The sequence below is a fragment of the Peromyscus californicus genome, unplaced genomic scaffold (assembly GCF_007827085.1).
Source record: "Peromyscus californicus insignis strain IS unplaced genomic scaffold, ASM782708v3 Scaffold_15__1_contigs__length_86483966, whole genome shotgun sequence".
NCBI classification, from domain to species: Eukaryota; Metazoa; Chordata; class Mammalia; order Rodentia; family Cricetidae; genus Peromyscus; species Peromyscus californicus.
In genome coordinates, this window is record NW_026294447.1 from 59,215,450 (window position 1) to 59,237,863 (window position 22,414).

General features: G+C 44.4%; 1 long non-coding RNA gene across 2 annotated transcripts in view; it reads right to left on the reverse strand.

Annotated features, from left to right (window-relative positions):
- Nucleotides 1–22,414, reverse strand: part of LOC128110943 (uncharacterized) — a 343,357-nt gene that overhangs the window by 187,436 nt on the left and 133,507 nt on the right. For both annotated transcript variants that reach the window (XR_008218421.1, XR_008218422.1), the window contains exon 2: nt 5,390–5,534. This is a non-coding gene — a long non-coding RNA (uncharacterized LOC128110943). The remainder of the gene's footprint in view (nt 1–5,389; nt 5,535–22,414) is intronic.

Sequence of the window (22,414 nt, forward strand, 5' to 3'; positions counted from 1 at the left end):
ACACATTTATTTCATTTTAAAGAATGTGTATGGGGAGTATGTACTCCTGAGGAGGCCAGCAGCAATAGTCAGATGCCCTGGAACTAGAGTTACAGGCAATTCCGAACCACCTGACATCGGTTCTGGGAGCCAAACACAGGTCCTGGGTTAGGGCACAAACACTCTCACCTGCTGAGCCAGCTCTCCAGCTTCAGTCTTGTCTCGTGACCGCCTCCCGAAGGCCTTGGATGTCATCGTTATGGCTGTATCCTGTCTTTCTTGTCACATCTTCATCTAATCATTCCTCAGCCTTGTCTTTAATCCCTGCTAGTCCTTCTCCTGCCTCGTTCAGTCTATTAGGAATCATTTTTATTGAGATTTTAATTTGATTTATTGACCTTTGGGTTCCCGGGAGTTCTGGAGGGAGGCTGTTGGACTGTTTGGTTTCATTTGTCTCACTGTTTTTCTCACCCGGTTGTTGAATGTCTTAGCCAAGTTGCTGGATTTCTTGTTCATATCTTGAATTTACTCCATTCACCCAAGTATTGAAATCTTCTTCGAGGTCACTGGCCATTTTAACAATGAGACTTCGGTATTTCTGTCAGGCATCTCAACCTGTCTTTGGATTCGGTTGTTCATAGGTGCGACATCTTGGGTGAATCCTATATAGTCCTGCTCTCCATAGTTCTTGTTTTTTTATGAGCTGAGAACTATGCAACTATTGGGATACCGATGGATGCCTATCTTTCCCAGTTCCTTCTGGGGTCTTCTTAGGGAGCAGCTGTTTCTTAGGGCTCAATTTCCAGTGGCACTCAGAGAGAAGCAAATGAATCTTCAGCCTGGCACATTCTGCAGGATAAGGCTCAGGCAGGTCAAAGGTCAGCTATCAAAATCAGGTCTGCGTTCTATTTAGAAGCTTCCCTTCTTTGCAGAGTAGGAGCTGCTGGTGGCCAATACACTTTGCAGCCCATAAACTAGGCAGCTTCTCCCTTGCTCTAGAGGCCCCACGGTGTTCGCAGTCAAGGGTGGCAGATTCCCAAGCCCAGGGGCTCTGGAGTATTGGGGAAGCAAAAAGAGCATTGAGCTCTACAACAGAAGGGGCAAGCCCTGGGTGACCCGTCACCCTGCCCGCCCGTGTTGGTGGCTTCAGATCCTGCCACCTCCTGGAATGGAAGGAGGGAGAGAGAGAGGGAGCAAGCTGTGGAAATAGAGGAATCTGGGATCTGCTACACCTGAGCTTGGAGCTCTGGTCCCAGTATACATAAATAACACACGATATGATGCAGCTCTGGAGGCTGAGCAATCCCCGGGCCACAGGTTTGGGGTTTGGTCTCTGAAGTGACCCTCGGGTGTCAGGGCTCACTCCTTTACAACACAGGGCATGCCTGATGCCCACCACATCCTCACAGCATAAGCTTCCTGCTCCTTAACTTCTTAGTGGGTTGGTACAGGACCCTCTCTGTCTTCACAATGGCCTTTCATAGCTCTCTCCCGCCCAGACACTGGGGCAGGGTGTCCTCAGGGTATCTGACTCTTTGTTCTGTTTTTTAAGATACAATTTTTTGAATTTATTATTTTCTTTTTATGTGACAGGTATTTTGCCTGCATGTGTGTCTGTGTGCTGTGTATGATCCTAGTGTCTGCAGAGACCAAAAGAGGGCATCGGGTCCTCTGGAATTGGAGTTAGTAATGTTTGTGAGCAGCCATGTGGGTGCTGGGAATTAAGCCTGGGTCCTCTGGAAGAGCAACCAGTGCTCTTAACCACTAAGCCAGTTCTCCAGTCCCCCTGACTTATTTTCATGTCCCCAGACTATCTAAGTGTCAAATAATAGACTCCTCCTTACATTTTTAAAATTATTTTGTTTTATGTGTATTAGTATTAGACCTGCATGTATGTTTGTGTGCCACATGCATGCCTGGTGCCCTCAGAAGCCAAAGGAGGATGTCAGACCACCTAGAAATAACATTACAAACAGTTGTGAGACACCATGTAGGTGCTGGGACTCAAACCCGGGTCCCCTGGAAGAGCAGCCAGTGCTCTTACTCACTGAGCCATCCTTCCCATCCCAACAGACCACTTATTGAGATAACACCTTGACATGTCACTGAGATACGGGGAGTGACAAAATGGATGTCTCCTCTCCGCCCGGCCTGCCACATTACAGGAGCCCCTCCACTGTATTTAAAACTTGCAAGAACTTCACATTCACACTGTGGCTAGGATTGGCAAGCTGTCACCGAGTCTGCCTGGCTTACTGTGTGCTTGTGGCTTCGGCTTTCTCTCATGCCTGGCGACTCTGCGGTGGAGCTGTCACCTACTCAACTGGTCTGCCTTTCTGATTGTCCTCCCTTTCATCTCTGCTGACACCATCGCTGTGATCTCCCCTGCCCCTCTCCTTCTCTCCGCGGATAGCCTGTGCTTTGTTAATCTGACTCCTTTATGTGTCAAACAGACAGCTTTCTAATCCACCATCTTCCCCCAGGAAACCTCTTGAAGGCAATTTGAGGTCAGCGTTTGGAGTGCCCCTGTCTGGGGTTTCCTAATGTCTAAGGTTTTCCTCCTGCACTTCCTGGACCCTTGAAACACTACTGGCCATGGTGGAAAAGGAACTCGTGGGGCTTTCCCTTCTTGCCTCAACTAGAAAATGGAATAGATTTATGACAGTGTTTTCTGGTCTTGAATAATAGATACATGAGCCAGTGATCCCTGGGAGAAAATAAAGAAACTGTCTTTTTGTCAACAAGACTGAGAAGAGAGGAGGAAGGGTGACGTAAAAACCATTTGAAGAGGAGCAGGAGAGCGGCTCCGTGGTGAAAAGCGGGCACTGTTCTTCCAGAAGACCCAAGTTCTGTTCCCAGCACCCATGCAAGGCAGTCTACAACCACATGCAACGCCAGCTCCGGGGAATATGGCGCCTGCTTCTGGCCTCCACAGGTCCCTGCACTTCCACCACACCACCACACACCCACTCATGCTCATACACACGGACACACACTTGTGCATAAACATGCACATCGCACACATGCATACACAGGCACATAATTTTAAAAAAATATACTTGAAAAAGTGCCTGAAAGCTTCTATGATTTTATGAAAAATGACAATATATAGATATAAGAACTAAAAAATAAAGGAAACTAAGCCATGAAGAGAGCCACACCTACAGACATCACAGCCAAAGAGACTGAGTCAAAGGCAGGGAAATTCTGTAAGTAGAAAGTGAAGACTGGTTGGTCATACACAGGGGGGCATAGTTAACAAGCAACTTCTCAGTATAAATAACAAGAAGTGAAGAGGTGGCACATTTCATGTGTAAAAAGTAAACAGGCAACCCAGATTCTGAAGCTCGTAAAGCTGTTGTTTAAATTCAGTTAGAAATAAAACATCCCTAATTTTTAAAAAAGCAAATGAGTTTCTTGCAGATATACTGTGTAAGAATTGGTAAGACATATAGAAACTAGTCCATGTCAGTGACTAAGTTCACACACCAACACATGCATGCATTGTTTTTTAAATATGTATTTATTTAATGTCTATGTATGTGTGCCTAAGTGTATGTCTATATTCCACATGTGAATAGGTGTCTGTGGAGGCCAGAAGAGGGTGTCAGAGTCTGCGAACTGGAGTTATACATGGTTGTGAGCCACCTAGTGTTGGTGCAAGGAACCAAACCTGGGTCTTCTGCTAGGGCAGCATGTCAAGGTTGGAGAGATGACTGGTCGAGGGGGGCGGGGCGTTGAGAGCAAGGGCTACTCTTCCAGAGGACCTATATGGTGTCTAGTTCCAAAGGATCTAATGCCCTCTTCTGGATTCCACAGGTACTGCACACATGTGGTTCACAGACATACATGCAAGCAAAATATTCATACATAGAAAATAAAAATTTCAAAAATATTTTTTGAGCAACAAATGATGTTGACACTGAGCCATCTCTCCAGCCCTATATGCATGCATCCTTAAATGCCTTCAAACTTCAATATTATTTAAAATAATAGTTGGAGCTCTGCATTGTTTGTTTTGTTAAAAACATAGCACACTTACATATTTAGAAAGAGAATTGATCTGTGTTTTTCTAGCTCCCATAATAAACACTACTGGGCACCCTGGATGTTACACATCTTATGAAAAGTTGATAAAGGAAGGAAGACTGGCGAGGGGCCTCAGGATTCCAAGAATGGCATAGAGTTGAGTTCTCTGGGTTATTCTTTTCTTTACATAACTCAGATTTGACCCCTAAGAAAGTGACACCCTGGAAATACTAATGTGTTTAAATAAAAATGCCCCAATGAGAACTCACTTTCCCTAACCAAAGGAGAGGGGATGGGACAGGTAGTGACATGGGACCTTTCAAACAAGAATCTCTCCTCTGCTGCCAAACATGAAGAAGAGACTGAAGCCCAGCTCCACATGGCCATGAGAACCTGGGGAGAGAACAGATGTCTGTCCTTGGGAGGTGACGTAGCTACTTTTGCGCCTCTGTAATCAAGTCCTTGTTTTAGCAGCTCAAGGTAGGGGAAGGTTTCCTCACAGTTTCAGACAGATTTCAGTACCTCACTGCAAGGGAGGTGTGGTAGTAAGCCCAGCTCATGGGTGTAGTGGTAGCATGTGGTGGTGTGTGCAGATCATGGGTATAGTGGTAGCATGTGGTGGTGTGTGCAGATCATGGGTATAGTGGTAGCATGTGGTGGTGTGTGCAGATCATGGGTGTAGTAGTAGCATGTGGTGGTGGGTGCAGATCATGTGTTAGCATGTGGTGGTATGTGCAGATCATGGGTGTAGTGGTAGCATGTGGTGGTGGTGGGTGCACATCATGGGTGTAGTGGTGGCATGTGGTGGTGGGAACAAACCATGGTGTAGTGGTAGCATGTGGTGGTGTGTGCAGATCATGGGTGTAGTGGTAGCTTGTAGTGTGGGTCTCCACGCAGCAGCTGATGTGGAAGCAGAGAGTGTGAGCCAGAACCAGGGGTAAGTATAACCTTCAAAGGCTCACTGCCAGTGTTTCTATTTCTGCCAGCCACACCCCACCTCCGAAAGCGTCCTTAGCCTTCAAAAGAGCAGCCTAAGCAGGAGACCTAGCATTCCAAACAGGAGCCTGGGGAGGACATTTCAGATTCAAGCCGCACCTGGCCCACAAAGGCTCATGGCCATTTCATAATTCAAAATGTACTTAGTCCAACTTCAAAAGGCCCCATAGTCTTAACAGTCCCGATTCTGCTCAAAAGGCCAAAGTTCAGTCTCTTCTGAGTCCCAAAGAAGTCTTTCAACTGGGAGCCTCTCTAAAGCCAAAACTTAAGTTACACGTTTCCAGCATACAAAGGCATGGAGCAGGCATTTGCATTTCAAAGGGAGGGACAAGACAGTGAGGAAAGATCGGACCAAAGCAAGACTAAAATCTAGCAGGGATATTACCTGTGGGGCACGTGTTGGCTTCATGTGAACTTCAGTGAGCTTGAACGGATCCATTCCATCAGTCCAGTCATTTGCAACACATGACCTTTCGCTTGGGTTGGTTGCACTCAGGACTTGCAGCTTTCTCAGGCAGACATTCCACATTCTGGAATATGTATATTTTGCTAGAGAATATTAGCACTATTTGAGAAGAACACAAATGAAAAAATGGAGCTATGCTCAGTAAGGCTGATTTTTTTTTAAAAGATGTATTTACTTTTATTTTATATGTATGAGTATTTGGCCTACATATATGTTATACACCAGGTGCCTGTAGAGGTCAGAAGAGGGCATCAGATCCCCTAGAACTAGAGTTACAAAGGATTGCCAGGTGCCAGGAACTGAACTCGGGTCCTCTGGAAGAGCATCCTGTGTTTTTAACCACAAACATCTCTCCAGCTTCAAGCCATTGTGTTTTCACCAGAATTAAGTTATTATTAAGGAAATGGCAAGAAGTTAAAGATGAACTTTGTGAATAGTGTGGTTTATGGAGCAATGACAAAAAATTATTTAGTTGAAAAATAAAAGTGGGATTAAAAATGACAACTGAAAATTGCTTACAACAGAGGGTAGGAAAGGAGGAACAGATAGCAAACATTTTGAATCAAAGAGCCCCACCACACCACTGACTACACCAACATTATCACTGATCATATAAAATGTGATCGACCAACTGTTTCAATGAAAATATAAAAATTGTTAAACTAGACGTAAGAAGAAAAAGCCGAGTAAGTTCTGACTATAACATATAGAACTTCCTGGAGTTAGGAAGAGGCCTCTATCTGAGAAAGCATTTGGGACACCACATAGACAAGACTAGGAAAGAAGTTCTCCTGTCACACTATAAGTAAAACACTAACACACAGAACAGAGACAACACCGTGAAAGCAGCTGGGGTCTCGCAGAAAGGCAGGCCCTTCAGAGCAACAGCGAATCATCCAACAGAGACTTTCAAAGCCAGGAGGGCCCGGATAGCTGTATTTCCAGTTGTGAAAGACAACAATTGCCAACCCGAATTCTCTAATCATCAAAGGAAAAATGAAAACTTTTCATGATTAAAAAAAAAAAGGTAAAGGAATTTATGACTGTAAGCCAGTTCTACAGAAAACACTACAGAAGGTATCCTTCAGACCAGAGAAAAACAAGTCTGTGAGGTCACAGGAAAGAATAGATGGTGCTAGAATAACAGTTAACCAAGAGGGAAAGAGGAAACAAAACACTACAGAATCAGCAAAATGGCAACAATCAGTAGAAACATTTAAAAAATAAGTCTGAGTATTAATGATCTTAAGTCCCCTGTCAAAAGGTACAGACTAGGAGGTTGGATCATCAAGCAGGGCCTTCCTATTTGCTGCCTCCAAGAAATGCACCTCACCACAAAAGACAGACACTGTCTCGGGGTCAAAGGATGGAAAAGGTGTTCAAAGCAAATGGACCTAGGAAACAAACAGGAGTCAATGTTCCAGTACCTGACAAAATAGACTTCCTACCCAAAGCAGTGAAAAGCAATTAAGAAGCCCACTTCATACTGGCTACACAAACAAGTCATCAAGAAGACACTGTGACTTTAAACATAAACGTCCGAACACAGGTATACCCAGTTTCATAAAACAAATACTATTGTATGTAAAGTCACAGATTAACCTGAGCACAATGGTTGGTGAGTTCAATACCCCATTCTCAGAAACTGGCAGGCCTTCTCAACAAAAAGAAAAGGAATACATGAATCAAATGGCATCATAAATTCAATGTATTTAACATATTTACAGAACATTCCATTCCAAGTCTGCAGAACATACATTCTTCCTAACAGCCCAAGAAACCCCCTCTGAAATAGACAATACATTAAGGCTCAAAGCAAAGCTCACCAAATGCAGGAGAGTTGCAATAATCCCCTGCATCCCATCTGTTCACAATGGAACAGACAATAAATCGATAGCAAGAGAAAGCCCAGAGCACACACAGACTCATGGAGGGTAAGAAATACCCTATTGAATGAGGAATGGGCCCTTGAAGAAATCAAAAAGGAAATAAAAAATTATTAAATCAAATGAAAATACAACGTACCAAAACCTATGGGATGCAACAAAAGCTTTCCCAAGAGGGAAGTTTATAGCTTAAATATCTACATTAAGAAACCAGAGAGCTTGCAAATAAATAACAACATACCTTAAAACTCTGAAGAAAAAAAAAAAAGAACAAGCCAAATCCCAAATCAAATCAGTAGATGGAAAGGAATCATTAAGATCCGGGCAAAAATTAATAAAGTGGACACAAACAAACAAACAAACAAAAACTACAAAGGAGTCAATGAACCAAAGAGTTGATTCTTTGAAAAAAGAAACGTGATTGATGTATCAAAAGAATCTAACCAGAAGAAAGAGAGAAAAGATCCAAACGAACAAAATTAGACATGTAAAGGGAGAAATTACAATAGATACCAATAAAATCCAAGAAGTCATTAGGCTTTACTTGAAAACACATACTCACTCTACTAATTGGAAAAGCTTAAAGATATGGGTGAAGGTCCTATGTCTAGATGCACATGACACACCCAAATTAAGTTAACTCGAGATAAACAATGCAAACAGACATTTAACAAGCACTGTGGTCAAAGAAGCACCTTACAAATCTCCCAGCTAGAAAAGGCCAGGCCCAGATGGGTTCCCGGTGAGTTTTGCCAGAACTTCTAAGAACTTACACCAATGTTTTCTCAAACTATTCCATAAACCGGAAAAGGGGCAAACACCACCAAACACTTTGTATGAAGTCAACGCTGCCGAGATATCAAAAGTAGACAGATGCCTCCCAAAACAGGGCAGGGGGGCATTACAGATCAATTTTCCTGATGAACTTTGAGGTAAAAATTTGTAACAAAATACTTGCAAATCTCATTCAAGAGCATATCATTTTACTACAAAGTAAACCATGACAGCAGCTAGATATTGGCTTAATTACAGATACACACATCAAAGAAGTAGAATTAGCCACAAATTTACCTATATATTAATGGTTAATTGATTTAACAAATGTCCCAAGGTAGAATAATGTGCTGAAATATGAAGGTAGGAAATCTTTTTCTTACATATGCTATCCAAACCTCAATGTATAAAATTTAATTTATTCAAAATGTAAATGCTTACTCTCCAATTAGAAAGGTACAGAATCTTCTTATCCATTGCAGATCCATTAACTGGGAAAAAGGACAATACAGAGAAGTTGAAGGTAAATCCCTACTGCTGATGACACCATGCACTTCAGACACAGGACTCGGATGACCTGAGCTGGGTCTGACCTGAATGTCTCCTCCCTGAGGACTAGCTTACACAGTACCAGAAGGTGCTACACAAGCTGCCAAGGGAGCGAAGCAACCAACAGTCCTTCTCAGCTGTGACACCTATGGACCACGACAGTGACCAGCACGTCAGGAGATCCCTGATGGTGCAGTAGTGGCGCTGACATCTTGGTGGAACCAACAGCTGTCGAACTGGACTTAAGGCCCACTCAATAAGAGGAAGATCGTGCTTGACACCATAACCCAGATGGCCACCTGGCACTAGGAATGTCCTGGATCGAGGAGAAACTGATACAGCCACTTTCCTAAACCTGTATTATCTCTAACTGCATTCTAAATATTTATCTTTGTACCCACAGACAAGTATAACTCTCACCCTTCATCAAAGAAGCTTCTTTTTTCAGAAGATGGAGGCTATTACAGATGGCTATGATGTTCAAAATGCAGATGGCACTGACTATGGGATGCCTACCTCCAGTTGATACATCTACAACACAACCCCAAACCCAAGGCTCAGGGAACATCATGGGAGAGGGGCAGAAAGACAGTAAGAGCCAGAGGACCCAAAAGTTTGTTGTGAGATTGTATCTCCTAGACATGACAGGAAGTTGCACCCACAAAAATCTCAATAATATGATGCCTAAACAAGGCCTGAACAGTGACAACACCAGATGGTAGCCCAATGCGGATGGGAGAAATCTCATAGAACTCTACCCCTAGACGAAGAGCTACAGGCAATTAATGACTACCAAGAGAGGTAGAATTAGTCTTCCCAGGATGAGCTCCTAATTGGTTATCCAATACCAGTGGTCAGCCCCTAAAAACATATAAATGTGAGAAACACTAAATGGGCACAGCAGGTTGTATTTATACATTTACCATGTATACATATATAAAGCAATAATTTTTAAAGAAAAGGGCCATGAGTTACATACGCAAATAATATAACTGTTATAGGATTTGTATCCATATCTTAATAAATAAGGCATGAGGCTCAATAAATAAAATTTATGAAATGAGTTTTTAAGAAGTGATTACATGCTTGAAGGCCCTTAGGAGGCACGAGGAAGGTTAACTACATGGGAAATGCTCATCATCATTGGCCGTTAGGTTTAAATTTAGATAAAGTAACTGTCCTTGTTTTCTTCTTGTTGCTGTGATAAACACCATGACTAAAAGCAACTTGGGGAGGAAAAGGTTTATTTGGCTTACACTTCTACATCATAATCCATCATTGAGAGAAGCCACAGCAAGAACCTGGGGCAGGAACTGAAGCAGAGACCATGGAGAAGTCCAGGAGGCAGGAACTGAAGCAGAGACCATGGAGAAGTCCTGGAGGCAGGAACTGAAGCAGAGACCATGGAGAAGTCCTGGAGGCAGGAACTGAAGCAGAGACCACGGAGAAGTGCTGCCGACTGTTTTATTCTCCAGGGCTCACTCAGCTTGCTTAAAAAATGTTTTTTAACTTTTAAAATTTTATATGTTAGGTATTGGTACACCATGTGTGTGCCTGTTTCCCACACAGGCCAGAAGAGGGTGCCAGACACCCTGGAACTAGAGCTATAGATAGCAGCCGTATGGATGCTGGGAATTGAACTCAGAGCCTCTGCAAGAGCAGCAAGTTCTCTTATCCACTGAGCCATCTCTTCAGGTCCATCAGCTTACCTCTTTATACATCCCAGGCCTACATGCCCAGGGCTGGCACCACACACAGTGAGCTGGGCCCGCCCATATCAATCATAAATCAAGAAAATGCCCCATGGATATGCCATGCCTGCACACCAGTCTGATGGAGGCATCCTCTCAGCTGAAGTTCACTCTTGTCACATGACTCCAGCTTATGTCAACTTGACAAAGCACTAACAGCATAGTCACTATGAGATATTAGTACTACAAAGCAGCTGGTGTCACACTGCATCATGACTGTGTGCTAGTCTCTGAACCCAGAACTAGGTCAAGAATGTTCTCTCTTTCCCAGGGTATTCAGCATGCCTAGTTACTGGAGACTCAAGTCAAGAAACAAAGCAATTAAGTAAGGAAAGAGAATGACAGCCAAACTGTCTTTATTTGCTCCCTATACAACATTTAAAAAAATCTACAAAATTCACTACTTTAGAAACTACAGTAACTTTAGTGCAAGAACTCCAGCAAGAGTACAAGATACATGTCAGTTAGATACATGTGTGTCTGTACCTACCAGCAGCAAAACTGAAAACTGAAGTTTTTTATGTCATTTAAAATCATGACATGCTGGTATGGGCCTGTACTGCCAGCATCAGGGCTATGGAAGCAGGGGGATCAAGGATCCAAAGCCAACATCAGCTTCATAGCAAGTTTGAGGACAGCCTAATCCATAGAAGACCCTCTTTTATTTTATTTTTAAATACTACTTAAAATAGCATATAAAGGAGCTGAAGAGATGGCTCAAAAGAAAAGAGCACTGGCTGCTCTTGAAGAGGACCCGGATTTAGTTCCAAGCATCCACATGGTGCCTCACAACCATCTGTAATTCCAGTTCCAGGGAATCTAACGCCCTCTTCCGGCCTCCGTGGGCACTGCATACAATTGGTGCACAGACATACATGCAGTCAAAATACCCATCCACATAAAATAAAAAATGAATACATCTTTTTAAATAGTGCAAAAGTTATGAAGCACTAGAGATACAGTTGCCAAAGTATCTAAGATCTACACAGTAAGAACTGTAAACAATCTCATTAAAATGAAAAGGATTTGAGTGAATAATGATGTGTTGTGTTCACAGATCAGAAGGCTCACTGTTAGTGAGACATTTTCTCCCCACCCTCACCCCCAAGTTGATGTAAAGATTCAGTGAAGTCACAATGCTAATAGAAAAGGCTCTGTTTGTAGAAGTTGACAAAAATGATTAGAGGATAGCCAAAATAATCTTTAAAGGAAAAAAATATCTTTGGATGGCCCCTGCCATTTCATGTCAATAGTTGTTATAGGAACTGGAGAGAAGCCTCAGCGGTTAAGAGCACTTCCTGGTTTTGCAGAGGACCTAGGTTCAATTCCCAGCGTGTAACTGGGGGCTTACAATGGTCTGTAACTACAACTTCAGGGGATCTGACACCCTCTTCTGGTCTCTGTGAGCACCTACATTCATGTGTACATACACACATAAACCAATAATTTTCTAAAAGTCTATAATTGTAGAGATACATAAACAAGACAACATGCTATTGGCATGAAGATGGACAGGTGGAGTAGTGTGACAAATAAAAAATTAAATATGTCTGCACTTACATGGCCTATTGACTTTTTATTGACTTATTTACTTTGTTTTATTTTATTTTGTGTATATGTGTGTGTTCCTAAGTATATGTATATGCACAACATGAGTGTATGTGCCCTTAAAGGCCAGAAGAGGGTGTCAGATACCTTGTGAGATTTCAGGCAGCCGTGGGCCACCCATCTTGGGTACTGAGAATGGAACCTGAGTCCTCTACAAATGTAGCAAGTATTCTTAACCACTGAGCCATCTTTCCAGCCCTAGCCAATTGACTTTTAATGAAGTTTCCAAGGCAATCCCATGGGGCAAAGATAATGTCTTCAACAAATGCTTAAATAATTGGCCATTCATATGCAGCAAGAAAGATATGCAGCTTAACCTTTACCTATGCCTTGTTACTTCAAATGTGCCACTGACTAAAATGAGAAATCTAAGCTATAAACGTTGTACAAGTAAGGAAGTAGATGGCTGTGGCCTTAGGTGAAGAACAGATTTGCTCAACAGGACACAAAAAACAGTGCATATTGAGACTATGGAACTATATATATATATATATATATATATATATATATATATATATATATTAAGCCATCAAATGAAAATAAAAAAATTACCTTCAAATAAATTTCGTTATGGTTATCAAAAATGTAAAAAGAAAGAAATAAATTGAGTATCACCATGAGGAAAATGAAAACAGAAGCCAATTAGGCTAAGAAAAGGTGTTTGTGAGATGTATACCTGAAAAGGGGGGACTTGCATCTAGAATATATAAACATTTGTTATAGTCCAACTGTAAGACAATCTCACTGCTTGACCAAAATATACAACAAAAAACTAAACCATTTGAAATAGACACCTCACAGAAGGTATACAGAGGGCCAAGAAATGTAGGAAGAGTTGCTAATAGTCACTGTTGATTAAAAAAGTCAAATCAAGACTCCAGAGAATCACTGCCTCATTCCTGAAAACACAAAGCACCAGCAACACCAAGCATCGATGAGGGCATTTGGGAACAGCCAGAGCCCCCATACAGCGCTGGGAGAAACGCAAGTCTGTGCAGGCAGCTTGGAAAAAGTGATCTGTTCTTTTCTTGGAAGTTAAATGTACAATATGTCAATTCCACTCCTGGGCTTTTACATATGTCCACACAAAGACTTTCACAAGACCCTTCATGGTAGCATTCTTTAAAACCAGCAAAAATTAGAAATGACCTAAATGTTTGCCATACACATTGCAGATAAAATCATCATGGTGCATCATAGACCTCAGTCCTTCCTAAAAAGGAACATGAACTCATCTTGAAGACATGTAACAATGAAGTTCACGATTAGTATTCAAAGAGAAAGCAGCCAGACAGAAAATACCACACTCTTTATGATTCCAATTATATGAGGTCCTACAAAAGCTATGTGAACAAAAGCAGATGCCCAGTGGCCAGGGTCCAGGTGGTTCAAGAGGGGACCTATCTCCAAGAGTGAGGAGATGGTGTGAGGGTGGTCTTCCGCCACAGCTGTGATGGGGTTTACATGTCTCAAAACTCATCCACTTCTATTTCCGTAAACAGAGAACTTCTTCACATGCACACTGTTCTGTGAGAAGGATAACGAGGGTTAGAGCGACGGCTCCCCGGCTGAAGCACATGTTGTGAAAGGATGGGGGCGGGAGTTTGGCTCTCTAGAACCCAGCGACACATGTGGGCATGCAGCCTGCTGGGAATTCCAGCCTCAGAAGGTGCAGACAGGGAACAAGCAGGCTTTGAAGACTATCCATCTCGGGTGGAGAGATGGCTGGGTGGTTAAGAGCACTTGCTGCTCTTGCTGCTGTGGACCCAAGCTTGAATCTGAACACCCACGTCAGGTAGCTCATAATCTCCTGTAACTTCAGCTCCAGGGTGCCCATCACCTCTGGCCACCCTGGGCACCTGTACTCATGTACACACACCCACATGCAGACACACAAGTATAATTTTTGTATAATATGAATTATGTACACATAATTTTTTAAATCAGTTTTAAAAAACACTACTCATATCTGAGAGCTCTGAGTTTAATTGAGACGTGAACCCCGACCTCTGAGCAACTGAAGAAAATTCTACCATGAAAAGAAGACTCCAAATAGGCAACAAAAATAATTTCTACCTTCTTGTAGCCTTAAATCTCAACTAAAATTTTCAGCCCAATAGTGCTCAGCTTTCTGTTTTGAGTATATCCTCCCCATATCCTGGGGATAGGGTGCACACTCCCAGGAAAAGAGTTAGATTTGGGGTGTGGGGTCATCAGGACATTTTCACCTCACTTCTCTCAGAGACCACAGCCCCTCTGCGGCCTTTCTCCTTGGTTATCTATGACAGGCACCACACAGCTTGTCTTCCAGGTTAGTTGAGAAGGCCATCTCACTGTCCCGGGGTACATTGCTAGGGTTAGCTCTCTGGTATGGTTTTATGTTGACTGTTCACTACCACAAAGTGTCTCCTTTTTAACTCACATGATACTTTTCAACTTTAAAGTTTATTTGGGGAGATCTTTAAAGACTGTTATTTTAAAACAACCTAAATGTTCTTTAACAGACAAACAAATAATGAAAATGTGGTACGGATACACAATGGAATACTACTCTACCCATAAGAAAAATGAAATTTGCTGATAAATGGTTGGAGCTGGAAAATATTAGATTGAGTGAGAAAGTTCGGACCTAGAAAGACAAATATCGCATATTCTCTCTCCTCTGCGGTTCCTAACCCCGAATACAAATGTGAGTAAATAAACTGGAGTAACTGCAGAGACCAGGTGAGCACAAAGGAACCATAGAGAAAGGGAGAAGGGAATAGCAGGATACAAGTGATATGAACAGGAAAAACAGGGAGAATGGCTTTAGTTGGGAGAGAGGACGGATGGACGGAGAGAAGGCAATACAGAGAGAGGGAGGAGGGGTAAAAGAACATTAAGAATGTTTGAAAAGTCACAAGGAATCATATTACCTTTATTTACCTCAAATTACATCTAATGTGTATACACACACACATACATACATACACACACATACACACACACATACCTACATGTACACACACATACACACACACACATACACACACATACACATACACACATACACACATACATACACACACACACATACACACACATACACATACACACATACACACATACATACACACACACATACACATACACACACATACACACACATACACACACACATACACAAACATACACACACATACACACACACATACACACACATGCATACACATACATACACACACATACACACACATATCTACATATACACACACATACACACACATACATACACATATATATTAAACAAAGTTATGTCATCTGGGTTGCAGTGCTCCCCCTAAGAGTCATTGACTATCTAACAAAATCCCAATACCAAGCCTGAGGAACCCCCTCTTAAGTTGTTGTTTTGGGGGAGTCCAAAAGACTTCCAGAACAACAGAGGCTATTGCTGTGGCCCTTGGTTCCTTCCCGGGAGTTGAAGGTCAGCTCCTATAGCTAAAGACACCATGCACTTTGAACAAAGGACTTAGGTGACTTGAGATGGACCTAACTGAAGGCCTCCTCCCTGAGGACTAGCTTTCCTGGTACCGGAAGGTACTACACAAGCTTCCAGAAGAGGGAAACAAGCAACAGTCTTGCTCAGTTGTGACACACCTATGAACTACAGTAATGACCAGAAGGTATACCAGAAGGAGTAATAGTGGCACTCATACATAGTCAGTAACCACCGGCCGCCTAATTGGACTGAAGGCCCACTCAAATGGGGTAAATCAAACCTGGTACTAGAACCCTAGTCGACTACTCAGGGCCAGGGAGGCCACAGACCTCAGAGGAGAAGCTACCACCAGTGTTTCACTAAACCAGCCTAATTCTGAACTGTGGTTTAAACACTTATCCTTACGTCCACAGGTAAGTATAGCTCTCACCCTCATCAACAAAGCTTCTCTTTGCAGCAGATACAGACTGTTAAAGGAACTCACAACTGGTTAAAATGGAGAGAAAAACTGATCCCGGGGAGCCTAGCCCCAGAGATAGAACTCCTTCTCCTAAGGCTCAGGGAACATCTCAGAAGAAGGGAAGATTGTAAGACCCAGAGGACCAGGATGTCAGCCGTGAGACTGTATGCCCTAGAAATAATGGGAAAATTTCATCCATCGTACCTCCACAATATGGCTACCTAAACCAGACCCGAACAAAGACAATACTGATAAACATGCTACTGTAGGAGGGAGCCTCTCATGGGGCCCACCCCTATACAAACAACTACAGGCAATTAAGGGATGCTGAGACCAGAATTAGTCTTCCCCAGGAAGGAGCTCCCTGTCTGGTTATCCAACACTAAAGGGACTAAGCAGGTTTTTTGTTTTGTTTTGTTTTGTTTTGTTTTGTTTTGTTTTGTGTGTGTGTGTGTGTGTGTGTGTGTGTGTGTGTGTGTGTGTGTGTACAATAACAAATAAAGAAAAAGAGGCCGTGAATTTGAAGGAGAGTGGGGTGGGGGTAGGGAGAGGTTGGAGGGAGGAAAGGAAAGGGGGGAAAGATGTAATTATATTTTACTTTAAAAAATAATCACCCCCCAAAGATTGTTACCTTAAATTTATTTGGACTCCCATATGCTTGCATTCTTGACATCCTTTTATTTTAAGCCCATCTCCTGAAACAATTTATTACTGGTGCCCTCTCTTTTCTTTAATCTAAAATGAAAGGCTTTCTTTTAATTGATTCAACCAATTTACATTTCATGTAATTGCGGTTACAATCAGATTTACTTCAGCTGCTCTGATCCATTATTTTCTCTTTACCTTTTGTTTTATTCTTTCCTAGTCTCCATTAGAAAATGGAACTGTTTTCAGTTGGTTGAAAGTTATACATCTTACGGCCTGGAGAGAAGGCTCAGGAGCTAAGCGCACTGGCTGCTCTTTTCAAGGACCTCAGTTCTAGTCCCAGCATCACGTGGCAGCTCACAGCCATCTGGAGCTCCAGTTCCAGGGGGATCCAGGAGCTAACCACACTGGCTGCTCTTTCCAAGGACCTAGGTTCTAGTCCCAGCATCATGTGGCAGCTCACAGCCATCTGGAGCTCCAGTTCCAGGGGGATCCAATGCCCTCTTTTGGTCTCAATGGGCACTACATGTGCATGGTGCACAAACAGACAAAACACCCATACACATAAATAAAAATGTATACATCTTTAAAAAAGAAGTTATACATTTTCTTTTCTTTTAATGACAGTCGTAATGATGTCATGCTTAATGAACTCAAGTTTAAACTTGTCTGCAGCCCCCCTCCCCCCATAACCCCTCCTCCACACATAGGCATCATTTGGAGCTTATCTGTGGGTTCTTCCAGGCTTGCCTTCAGTTGGGTAAGGCATGATCACATCAAGATGGTGGCTCGGACAACTGTGAATCTTGTTAGGTCAGTTCACTACCGCTTCTCTGTTTAGCATGTCATTGGACTTAAGTACTTTCTGCTCTGAGTGATGAGGCCGCCTCCCTGACCGGGTATTCAGCAGGAGCACCAAGCCAGTGCTCTCTTTACGGCCAAGGGGCTCCTTTACCGCTGAGGGTCAAGTGCAGGGGAGGGGCAGGGTGGAGGCAGGACTGGATGAAGAGGTCTGTCCATGCTCCCGCCTGGAATTCACTCTCGAGTGGAAGTAACACAGAAATGTGGTGGCGGTGGTTCAAATCACCGAGGGGAGTGAAAATGGAGAAGGAAGCAAGGCAGCGGCAAGCAAGCACAGGCTATCAAAATACCATCTCCCTGCCCAGCTGACTACATGGGACTTCGGGGATGGGCAGCCTCCCACGAGTAAACAAATACAAGGTTCCTGCCCGTGTAACAGGATAAGATGGAAAACACATTAAATGATGAAACCCTGTTTAAAAGGCGCAAGTCAAAACAAATAAATTAGCTTAGCATGTTATGAAACAATACCCACTGCCCTCACCCCGCCCCTGCCTCCATCTCCAACTTAAGGTCTTCTTTCTGGCTCAAAGGCTGGGGTTTTGGCAAAATTTAAGATGGCTTGAGAGTACAGTGCGTGCCTTTGGGCCAGCATGCCGGCTTTATTATGTGCGAGGTCTACATCAGCTCCATGTCTGGCAGGTTTCCCCCAGCGTCCCAAAGACAGCCATGAGCTCTCTCTGCCCATGCAGTGTGCTCCCCAAAGCCTGCCTCTGGTCATGCCACTGGCTGGTGCTGCCCTGGCTCCAGGGCACAGTGGGAGCTGGGTGGTCACTGCTTTTCTCAACTTCGACCCTTCAGATTGAGCCCTGCCAGGTCTTGTCTTCTTTGCAAAAGGAAGCCTGTTTCCAACCCCTACTACCACTACCAGCCTCCCTACCCTTTCAAGAGGACACTAAAGAGATCTGTGTCTGTTAAGCCTTGGAACTGTGGTGTCATACCAGCTCCGAGAGTTCCTGAGCGCTCTTCAAGACTCAGTTTAGGTACGGGCCATAAGGATGCCACTGCAGAGAGATTAACAACCCAGTCTAAAAATGTCTGCATCAGAATCTCTGGGACCTATCTATGTGTTCCTTATGTGCCTCAGAGTTAACTTGATCAACTAGACTTAAATAGATTATCCTGTAGTAGTCCAGGTAGGGGCACTTGAATCCCTGCTATCCTGAGACCCTTCAATGGGAGGTAGGAATGGGAAGGGGACTGAAGGTACCATCACTGGATGGGAGAAGGGGCCACCAGCCAAGGTCAGGGCTGGTGGCTGATCACTGTGTTCCCAGCTCTGAAACAAGCACGCAGTAGGGACGTCAGTGCTCAATGAGTGAGGAAATGAATCTATGGAGTCAGTAAACAATAAGAATAATGGGGTGGGAGATGGGAAATGGGGCTATAACTCCCCTGAGTGCTTGCCTGGCATAGATGAACCCCTGGCTACAATCCCTTACACCACACAAACCCCCAGCAATTGTGGGCTCCAGGAGCATGAAGATGATGCATACTGAGATGGAGGTTAGCCTGGGGTATGTGAGGCCTAGTCTCAAAAACAAAAAGCAAATGTACAAACAACAATAAAAACCCCACTGTGCTGGATAGTCTTGTGTCAACTTGACACAGGCTGTCATCTGAGAGGAAGGAACCTAAGTAGGAATTTTCTTAATTAGTGATTGATGGGGGAGTTCCTATCCATTGTGGGGGGTGCCATCCCTGGGCTGGTGGTCCTGGGTTCTGTAAGAAAGCAGGCTGAGTAAGTCACGCGGAGCAAGTCAGTAAGCAGCAGCCCTCCATGGCCACTTTCGTCAGCTCCTGCCTCCAGGTTCCTGCCCTGTTTAAGTTCCTGTCCTGACTTCCTTCCGTGATGAACAGTGATCTGGAAGTATAAGCCAAATAAACCTTTTCCTCTTTAAGTGGCTTTTGGTCATGCAATTGGTTACAGCAATAAGTAACCCTAACTAAGACATCCACCAAAAACAACAATTTAAAAACCCCAAACCAATAACCACCCCCACCACCACCCCAAACACAAATGACGTTTTCAGAGCTTGCTCATGGCTTGGTCACTCTGCTGATGGAGAAACTCTTAGCTCCTGGCCCCTCTCCCTAACACACTGCCGCTTCATGCCTGGCTTTTCCACTTCCCAGTTCTGCTATGCATAGGTTCCCTGCCCCTCCCTGTTCCCAGGGTGTCCTGAGCATGCCTGAGGTAGACTCGATTTCCCCCAGGACTGTCAGCTCAAGTCCCTTCATGCACTTACAGGAGCCCCCCCCTCCCCCCGTGTGCAGAGCCCTGTGGCCTGAGGCAGGAGCATGCCCTATCACCAGCAGCACCCTGTGGTGTACTATGGGAACATGTGTGTGTGTGTGTGTGTGTGTGTGTGTGTGTGTGTGTGTGTGTGTGTATGGGGGGTTTTGCGATGCTATTAGCCTTGTCACTGAGTTAATGAAGAGCATGCACATCTTGTGCTCACTTCTCTAATGGAATGCACTGTGGAGTAATGAGATTCTACACACCAGCCTCTCTCAAAGCTGTGGAGGACATGGCACGCCCTAGAAGTGCTGGTGGGAAGTCGAAATCAGGGGTCTCTAGTGACCTAGTGAGCCTCTGACTCGGAAGAATGCCCCAACTACAGCCTCCTCTGCCCCACAGGGAGGAGACACACAAGTCTTCTGGGGGTGTTTAAAAAAAAAAGAACTAGAGTTCCCACACACACCCACAAAAGAAGTCACTGCAGATCTGGGAACAGGAGCAGCCTCCACCCTGAGTGTGCCCAGGGCTCCAGAACCCCACTGCTGAGACCGAAGTCAGCCAGTAACCGCACAATTGCTACCTGCTGGACCCTGGTCCCTTTCCCAGGTCTTCCACTGTCCAGAGTCACCAACAGAGGCTGGCCAGCTGATGACCACCAATTGGCAGCCACCCCAGTGGCAGGAAAGTGTGTCCATAACTACCAATTCCACCCAGGCCCCAAATCACTCAAGCAGAACGTAGGCTCTGGACTTCCAACCGTCCTGGGGATTTCTGCACTCTCTACCTCCAGACTCAAGCAGTAGCCCCTCGCCCCCAACCAGACAGTGACATCTTCCTCCTTCTTCCTTTAGGTTTTCAGCCCCTGAAGCAAATATACTCTCCAAGAAGGCAAGACTTCCTCCCAAGGAGCAAAGGAAACTTCTGGTACTGGTGATTCTTGGTGGCATGGCAACCCCAGGCCACCCACGGGCCACTATGGGCCACTTGACATGCTTCTAAAGGAAAGAGTGGGGACTGTCCAGTAGACAGCTGTTCTTACAGGGGTCGGGGATACCATGCCTAGGATGCCTTCCTTAAGGAGGGATGGGCATAGGAAAGACTGGCAGCTGTTTCCAGAACTTTCTACTGGAGAAACATAACAGAGAGAGAGAGAGAGAGAGAGAGAGAGAGAGAGAGAGAGAGAGAGAGAGAGAGAGAGAGAGAGAGAGAGAGAGAGCATGTCAGACAGCTCAGGGAACCAAGCCAACCACAAACAGACTAAAATCCACATCGCCACCACGCCTTGTTTTGTATTTACCTATGTGTTTCCCAGGCTTCCGGTTGCACAACCCACCCCATCAATGTACAGTTGAAACACATCCCCCGACAGACATGTCACTGGTAAACACGTTTGCACTTTGTTCTCCCAATTACACCTTAGCTCACCAGTGGAGCCACAGAGGAAACATAACCTTGACCACAGCAGTTAATTTTTACCAAGCCACTGTGGTAAACAAGGGAGTTAGCATGGTGGTGCATATTTTTTTTTTCCCTAGCGTCGCCATCTCAATGTATCTGTAGAACAACAAATGAAACATTTTCTTGGCGCCTCTAAGAAATGAATGGCTCGGTTTCTCCCAGCTGACTGGTGGGAGGAGTACTAAATTACCTTGCATTGATTAAAGACAAAGGGTCCCTGCCTCTAAGCAGAGATAAACAATAAAGGCCAGTTAGCAAAAGGGGATGGCCGTGTGAGGGACAGAACAAGCAGAGCGCTCTCTCTCGCTCTCTCTCTCTCTCTCTCTCTCTCTCTCTCTCTCTCTCTCTCTCTCTCTCTCTCTCTCGTCATGTGTATGTGCATGAATGCACAATGCATGTGTACATGTGTGTGGAAGTCAGGTTAACCTTGGGTGTCTTGTTGCTCTCCAGCTTGTTTTATGAGGCAGGGTCTCTCCCTAAGCTTGGAGCTCACCCAGTTAGGTTATTCTGGCTGCTCAGTGAACTCCAGGGAACGATCCTGTCTCCATCTCTCCAGCTTTGGGACGACAAATACGTGTCACGGGTGCCCATCCTCTTTATATGGGAATTGAACTCAGGACCTCATGCTTGCTCAGTAAGCCCTTTACTGACCGAGCCACCCCCCCAGCCCCAGCTTTTCTCCTGTAGTACCAATTCCAAGTGCTACACAATGAAACGTAGGGGTGCCAGGACCACATTGCATCTTGGGCTGTCACTGATGACTTCTTACATCAAGATGGACAGTTTATCTAACTTCCCATTGGAACAAACGCCCCACAAGGTGGTAGCATGGACCTCATCTTGCAGTTCCAGAAACACAGCCAAAGGGCCCCACACAGGCTTGTTCCTGGAATGTGGAGCAGAGTGAGCTTGTGTCCCCAGACTGCTGCCGGATGTGCTGTGTCAGTGGCTCCTGGATGGCACAGCACGAATATGAGGGTCTGAGAGTGGACCTGTTTTAAAAAATGAAGTGTGGTGGCACATGCTGTAACCCCAGTGCTGAGGATGGGCAGGGTGGAGAGATCCCAGGGCTCCAGAGCCAACCAGTGTAGCTAAAACAGGGTTTAGTTTAGTGATATGCTTTGTCTCAAAAATTAAGGTGGGGGTGTCATAGAGGAAGGTACCTGAGACTGACCTCAGGCTTACACACACACACACACACACACACACACACACACACACACACACAGAAA